At 43.6% G+C, this 7,413-nt stretch overlaps 1 long non-coding RNA gene across 1 annotated transcript; it reads left to right on the top strand.

Annotated features, from left to right (window-relative positions):
* Nucleotides 1-2,977: 2,977 nt before the first annotated feature.
* On the top strand, nucleotides 2,978-4,486 carry LOC112954463. The gene is made up of 3 exons (XR_003250717.1): nucleotides 2,978-3,032; nucleotides 4,288-4,336; nucleotides 4,428-4,486. It is a non-coding gene; the product is annotated as an uncharacterized LOC112954463 (long non-coding RNA).
* Nucleotides 4,487-7,413: the final 2,927 nt, after the last annotated feature.

Below are 7,413 nucleotides of genomic sequence, written 5' to 3'. Positions count from 1 at the left end.
ACGTGTCTTTGAATAGAAAATGACCCGCTTATTGCAGTATTGTTCAATGGTCAGGTTCTGCCTGATTAATATCTTGTTTCCCAGTATAGGAAACTGTCTTCCTTCCCAGTAGGAAATGAAGGATTTTAAGGAGGACTCCAAATCTTCCCTGCCATGGCTCTCTTTTTTTGCTGTTGCCAGAGGAGGGAAGTCCAAAAAAGGAAATGGAAGGAAAAAGGAAAGGAAAGAAAAGGGAATCTGATGGAATGAGTGTAGTGCAGGAACTGAGACTGTTTTTTCTGGCTGACACACTTAGTGTTGCTGGTGTGTTTGCCGCTTCCTTGAGAGGCCAGTGGTGGGGAGAAAAAAAAAAAAAAGAGATTAAGGTCATCAAGATAATGCAAAGAATATTCAAACTGGAAGCAGAGGGGAAATATAGAAGGTCTGTTTTTCCAATAGTAAGTAATCAGAGTACAGGAGGATGTAATTTGCAGATTAGGAAAATGAACAAAGACTATAAAATTAACTTTATGAGAGAGAAGAGAACAGTCCATTTGGAGGGGGGAATAAACCAACCTCCATAAAGCTYTATGGCTGATACAATCAGCATATTGATTTAGACGAAATAGGAAATATCAGTGAATGATCAACAATGAGGCAGCCTTCAAGCCCTGGTTTGCTGTAATCYGGATGGGATGCGACACATGATCCAAGGCAGGGATCAGGGGCAGGGAACTAGTTCCCACTGCCCATGCCATTGGGATGGGAGCTCCACAGGAATTCGAATACTGGCCCAACCTGCTGCTGATGGGTGTCAGTCACCCACTCTTCCAACGATGACTTTTCTYACTAGACTTTCACGGAGCAGACAGAGCTCAGCCCAGTACATGTTGTTACTGCACATTGAAATTGTTGCCTCTCACACACGTACCAGCCTAGAAGCAGCTCCGCGGGTGGATCAGAAGGCAAAGCTCTTAGTTAGTAGAGGAAGCTGCAAGTTAGTTGCAGAACAGGTTGCTCTAACACGGGCCCTACTATCACAGGGTGACAGCTCCTTCATAAGCTACTCAAGATATCTCCAAGGAGAAGATTTCACTTCACTCTCCAGCAGAGCTCCTCTTGAGTCAGTGCATGCTGAGCTTCCAGCTTAGCCCAAAGGAATGATACACACTTAAAACTGGGGCAGAAAGAGATTCTTCTTCCACAATCCTGTATGTTACACTAGTTTGCATTCCCTCTGTCATCCTTCTTGTTTCTCCTTTTCTTTTTTAATGGTGAAAAAATGACTTGCAGTTTGTGGCTTCTGCTGTTCACATTCTTCACTTCTGTAAATAACATTTTGGGGAGCCTGCAAGCCCACGGCAAGTTTCATCGAGCTCCAATGCAAGTCCTCCGAGGAGCTGCAACTCCCAATCCGTGTTCTCCAAAGGACAACTCCCTGATGTCGCTTTGTAGAGGAGGAGAATGAATGCAAAAGCAAATAAGCAAATGTATCCAGGAAAGGCAATTTTTGGGGCCGGTTCTTTTCTCATGAAGGTAGAGGTAAATAGGAATAACTACAGAGAGAATAATGAGGTTGCCAGGCCCTGATATCTTGTAAGCCCAGGAGTAAGCCACATAGGCAGCTTGAAGAGAAGGAAAAACACATCTGCTCAGGAAGGGAATTCTCCTCATTTGTGTGACACAGATCCCGAAACAAGATGTGCCAATTTAAACMATTTTTGCTCTTCTTTGTTAATCAAGTGCCTGCATATGAGACACTGGGGTCCTGCCAGTTCCTGATACTGGGGTCCTCCTTAGAAACCAAAGGCAAAATTTTTGAGATTTGGGTAAAGTGGAGTGACCTTGATAAAATCCAAATGGTTGCTCAAGCAATATCTGACAAAAGTAAAAATATCTTGAAGATTCAAAAAGTTCTCTTAGAAAAAGCAGAAATATTAGGTTACTATCAACATTTTTCTTTTCCATTTGCTTTATATTCTATTATCATTGGAGTATTTTTCTCAGGTATTAAAAGCACAAGGTATTGGAAGTTTTGTTTGAACTTCTGTTGTCTGGGGAGTTTGGCTTTGGTTTCTGCAAAATGCCTTTGTTCAACTTTATTTGTTAGACTAATTGAAATGCAGCAGAAATCTTTCCCTAGCAATTTTTCTCATAAGAAAACAAATTTTAATGTCAAATAAATATTCAGCAAGCTCTGTTAAATCCTATCAAATTATCAGGAAAAAAAAAGTATGAAAAATAATGTGTCTTTGAAAACACACAACCTTCCTACTTTGCGTAAAGCTTTCAACACTAGTGAAACTATTTTTAGGATTAAGAATGCAATTGTGTCCTTTTCATATATCAGCAAAAAAATCAGAGTACCTTTTATGCTGCAGATTTTGAAGCTTTGTTAGCWGGGTTTCATAAAACAACTGTGCTTGTCACATGGATGTACATCCCTCCCTTAATGGCTCGACCTGTCCCTTGCGAATAGCAGCGGGAAGCAGTTTGATATGTTTGTCAAAAAGCTCTCCTTTGTGAGCTAAAATAAAATGAGTTCTCGGATATGCCACAAGTTAAAACTTTTACGCTGGCTCAACTTGGGATCTGATGTCTTTTCCTGATACTTGTGTTTAGATGGAATCAGAAGCCAAAGATCTTAAAGGCAAGGATAGGATTTAAAACTAGATTTTTGCGTTTTGACTGTTTTTAGAAGTGTGTGTATGAGCATGCACACCGGCATCATTGTGTTTATCGTGCCATGCTGTAGTTCTCAGTGGTTCCACAGCTTCGAAGTCTCTGGATACCACGTGGGCTTTGGTGCTTTCCACCTTCCGAGCTGGCCACCTAAGGGCTGTTTTTCCTCTTCTGCARGTGAGGACCTGAGAGGCTCATGGCAAGCAGGGAGGCCGTGGTGGTGYGGGGCTCTCAGCACCCGTCTTCTGTGACACCAGCAGCAGAACTTTGAGTCCAGAGACCGCAGCTGTTGGGCTGGCTGGTTTTGAGGCACCAGGGGGATTTAAGACAAGAGCCAGCAGAGCTCCAGGTTTGYCTGCGGACCTCTCAAAGTGAGTAGTAGCGTTAGGTGACCCCAAAACCCTTCCTGGGGATGATCCTGCCGCTATGCAGTTATTAATGCTGCCGTGCCTTGGGCCGGCGCTGCTGGAGAGACCGCGTTCCCAGGACAGCCCTGACTGCACAGGGTCTTTGGGGCTCCACGGCATACAACCGCTGTTAGGTTTTCAAGTCTTTCCCAGGCTATTATTTCCACTTCAAACGTAACACATCCGAATTGTTTGTGTGGAAATGTACACAAACCCAGGCCTTCCACCCTGCTGAGATTTTTGCCTCATCTGACAGCACAACGATGCTTGCCTGCCTTAAACGAATGCCTTAACAAACTCCTCTTTCCTGCTTGATTTAGCCCCTGCTTGCACTGCATTAGTGCTTTGGCTTGACTGGCTTAGGCGCTCCCTTGCAYGATCCCTGTTCCCACTGAGGGACCTTCCAGGCAGATGAACAGGGTGGGTTTGTGCCAGGCCTCCCTGTGAGCATTGCCCCCATGGCTCCTACTTGCACACGGATGTTGCACCCATGATGGGGCAGGACCTGCTGGGGCTGAGCCAGAATGACCTATTGCCGTGACCAATGGTTTATAATGATTTATATTATTTTTGCTTTRTTTCGGCACCTTTGTGGTGCTGAGTCTGTGGAGAAGCAGATGCTGCTTTACTCCTCTTGCTGCTTTGGAGGGTGCAGGCTGCATGTGGGGCCAGAGGAGCTGCTGCTGCCTGCCTCCACAAATGTCACATTCATGCTGCTGGGACGCTGCTGGGAGCCTATTTTTCTCTATGATAAAGCCTACATCTGTCAGGGTTCACCTTCTTGTCACCATGCTCACCACAAAGACACAGAGGGAAAACGTGTTGGATGCAGGGACAAGGACTGCCCTGTGGTCTGTGTCAGGGATGAGCTCCTGGAGGAGCCACGGCTCGAAGGACACCAAGGTTCATCCTGCAGCACGCCGGGTGGGAGGCGAGCATCTAAAATCCTTTGGGAACCAGTCAGCACTGCACGTCCTTGGGGCCTGAAAAGAAAAACCCATCATGCTGTCCAAAGCCAAGATTTTAAGAACAAAAATGAACCTTTTAATTGCATTTTTTCACTTAGGAATGTGAAAGAATCACTATGAACCTTGGAAGTTTGATATGTACCAGACCAGTAAATAGATTTGGCTTTGTTTTTTTAATGTTTTGCATACTTTGTTTTTTAAACTTTCACCAGTTCTGCTTTGTTTCAGTTAATGAAATTCTTCTATTGCAGCGCTGGGACTTTTAAAGCATTTTCGTAACCTCCTGTCGCGGTCTCCAAGGTATAAACATTATTTTATAATTAGCCTTCACAACTATGTTATACATTTGAAAAGGAGTAAAAAAAAATGTTTTACCCCCATTTTTATATAGGGGAATTACAGTTTCTGTCTGGGGACTGAAAGAATGTGYGTGTGTGCGCGCGCAGAGGAGAGAGAGAGATTCAATCTGTCGAAATTTCATCTCCTGCCAGTTACACATGAAATCATCGTTTAGGAGAGCGAGTGGGAAATTACTGAGCACACTGGAAAAAGCCTCACTCGATCCTTAATGAAAATGCTTGAAAATACAGTGGGAGAAGAAAAACTTCAGGACATTCACGTTCTACCGAAAAAAAAAAAAAAAAAAGACCCAAAACACGGGAAAGCAACATTGACTTTTCCCCCGCTGTTATATAACTTGGCATCTGAGTAGCGCTTGCTGATACTGATGGGAACTAATTTGCCTCTTGGACCTCTTCCTGCCAATCCCCTGCAGTGTTTTCTTACGGAGACTTCCTATCGGGATCGCCTGTCGCCACGGTAACCACATGTGCACGTGCACCCTCGTGTCCACACACTGTGCAATTAAGTCCGAGTGTAAATAACAGCACTCGCAACTGCGTGCGGGGCTCGAGCGGTCCCCTCCAAGGATCCTCGCTTTAACTCCGGTGAAATTTGGATCCTGTCCCAAAGAAAGCTCCAACTTTTGCAGCAGGGAACAGCCCCGCAGAAAGGGAGCTGCTCGGGGCAACTTTGCAAGTGGGAGATTTCCATACTATAAAAACTTTTCTGCATTTTTTTGAAACAGAGAATAAACCCATAGGAAAGGGATGGCCTAATGGATTATAAATGGATTCTAACTGGAAACATGCCAAGTCTTTCCCAATAGAAGTATCCCCTTGAATCCTTCACTCAGGTGATCTATGGTGCATTAGCAAGGACTTTTATTTCCCTGTGGAGAAAGTTGTTCAGACACAGTCTCACCTGGAAGAAAGCTCTTACAGGTGAATGAAGTACCCTGCAGAAAGGGGAAAGGTGGGAATCAAGTGGTTAATTTCTGTCTTCAGCAATCTCAAGAAGAAAATACCTGTGAGCATGGGAAAACATTAGCCTAGCTCCTTTGAAAGCCTCCAGAAAGGTTTGTCTGAAGCGTGCACAGAAATGGGAAGGATACAGGTGTTTTCAGAGCCGTAGGAGCCCACAAGCAGGCCTGGGGCAAAGCGCAGTGTAACGAGGAACATCCCTGCYGGCTTCACAGGCAAATGCAAATGTYCTCGTTTCCTCCTTTGAGCAGGACTTTAGATAAGATGCTCCCGGAGCAAAGCAGCCTGCTTGGCGTTTTTGGTGCCTGCAAGGATGGAGGGATGGGAGAGGCTGGTGCGGAGCCACTTGCAGCTTCCAAAAGATGTGGTAGGGCCAGCTTGGAGACGCTCCTCTGCCCGTGTTCCTTCCTGGCCAGCAGTGTCCCCACAGGGAGCCACATTCCCGGGGAGCCTCCAAGGTCCTTGTGCCTCCTCTCCCCTTCCCTGCTTTCAAGGAACTGCTCTGAATATGTTTTCGTTTTGCAAGGCAGCAGTCTGCTAAAAACATTTCTCTCTGGCTTTTTTTTCTGTGAGTTTGTTTTCCTTGCTAGTTCAGCCTTTAGTAGAAACGACTCTCCTTTTTTTTTTTTTTTTTTTCTTTTCCGTATCGATTAAGAATAATATTTTTTCAAGTTTAGTCAGAATCCAAGAGCATATACTTCAGTGTAGGTGCTAAAATGGGCACAAGTTCTTTTCAAAAGTCCAGTGCTGGTTGCAACCACAGCTCTGCAGCTCAGCAGCAAATCCTTAAGGAAGGCTTCTGCAGCAAGCGGTATGAGCTGGGAGGTGGGAATCCCAGGCTAAAAGAACTTTCAAGTTTTTGATTTTTTTTTCCAGAAAATTAATGGGGTATTCTCCCTTCACCTCTCTCATTGACTAATTTTAATCACTGCTAGAAATTTGCCCTTGTCATCCTTTGCTAGGTTTGGGCTTCTTTCTGTCATTATTCAGGTCTAAGCCGTAGCTGTGGATATCAAAGTGGTCGATAACTTTCTTAAAAGTTCCAGCTTCAGGTGTCAGGCGAGTACCTGCATTTGTGGCAAAGCAGAAATTATGTTGCTGGGGGAAGAACTCTGGTTAGTCCTTGTGCAACCTTAAGTAAAGTAGAAAGGACTTCTGATTTATTTATTTATTATGTATTTTTGAGCAAAGCTTATCAGATTTGAGAACCAGATTGATGGTGGCTGAAGATTTGAGCTTAAGAGCACTGCATTAATTGTGGTATGATTTTTATCTAATAGCGCAGGGAAAGGACAAGACTTGGATTCTRCTTAACTGCATATTAATGTCCTATAGCAAGTAAAAGGCTCCTGTGCTATTTAGGCTTGCTCACTTTTGTTTAGAGACCAGGTTTTCTATTTTTAAAAGTTTGKTTTTTTCATATTACTTGCAAAAATAAACTGACCAGCAATCTACCAACACACCAGTAATATATGTAATTTATGATAGACTTTTGAARGAACTAAAATAAAATGGTAAACTAAGTATAAATGTTCCCTTATACAAAATAAATCTTTTCACTGAAAGTTTCCAGCTGCTTCTGAAATACAGAAAAATCAAAATGATCATCACTACTTGCAAGCCTATTGCTGAACTAAACTGCACGTTTCTGAATTTCCACTGCTTTAATTAAGAGCAATATTTGGCCTACCTAAAGCAATGATAAGTGCTTCTTCATTAGGTGCTTTCAGGGTAATTTCTTAAGGGGAAAAGATAGATGCTTCTAAATCTGTCGTGTGGTGAATTGCTCTGTGTAATCTGCGAGAGCCATTGATTAGTGCAATACGGCAAAAAGCAAAGCCTGATTGATTATCCATTGAAGTCGATGGATGTCTTTGATTAAGTCCAAAAAGAGCAATATAAAATCACTATAATTCCAGGCAAGACAGACATGTTCTCCTAGTGTGCATCCATGAGRCTTCCTGGAGAGGGATAAGTCCATCTCATGGAGGTTTTGACATTTCCCTTTTGTCCTGCTGAACAGAAACCAGAGACGCTACAGGAGCAGGCACAGAG

This window comes from Nothoprocta perdicaria, unplaced genomic scaffold, assembly GCF_003342845.1.
Source record: "Nothoprocta perdicaria isolate Ctin4 unplaced genomic scaffold, notPer1 scaffold_5, whole genome shotgun sequence".
In the NCBI taxonomy this organism is placed as follows: domain Eukaryota; kingdom Metazoa; phylum Chordata; class Aves; order Tinamiformes; family Tinamidae; genus Nothoprocta; species Nothoprocta perdicaria.
This window is presented reverse-complemented; position numbering and strand designations above follow the sequence as displayed.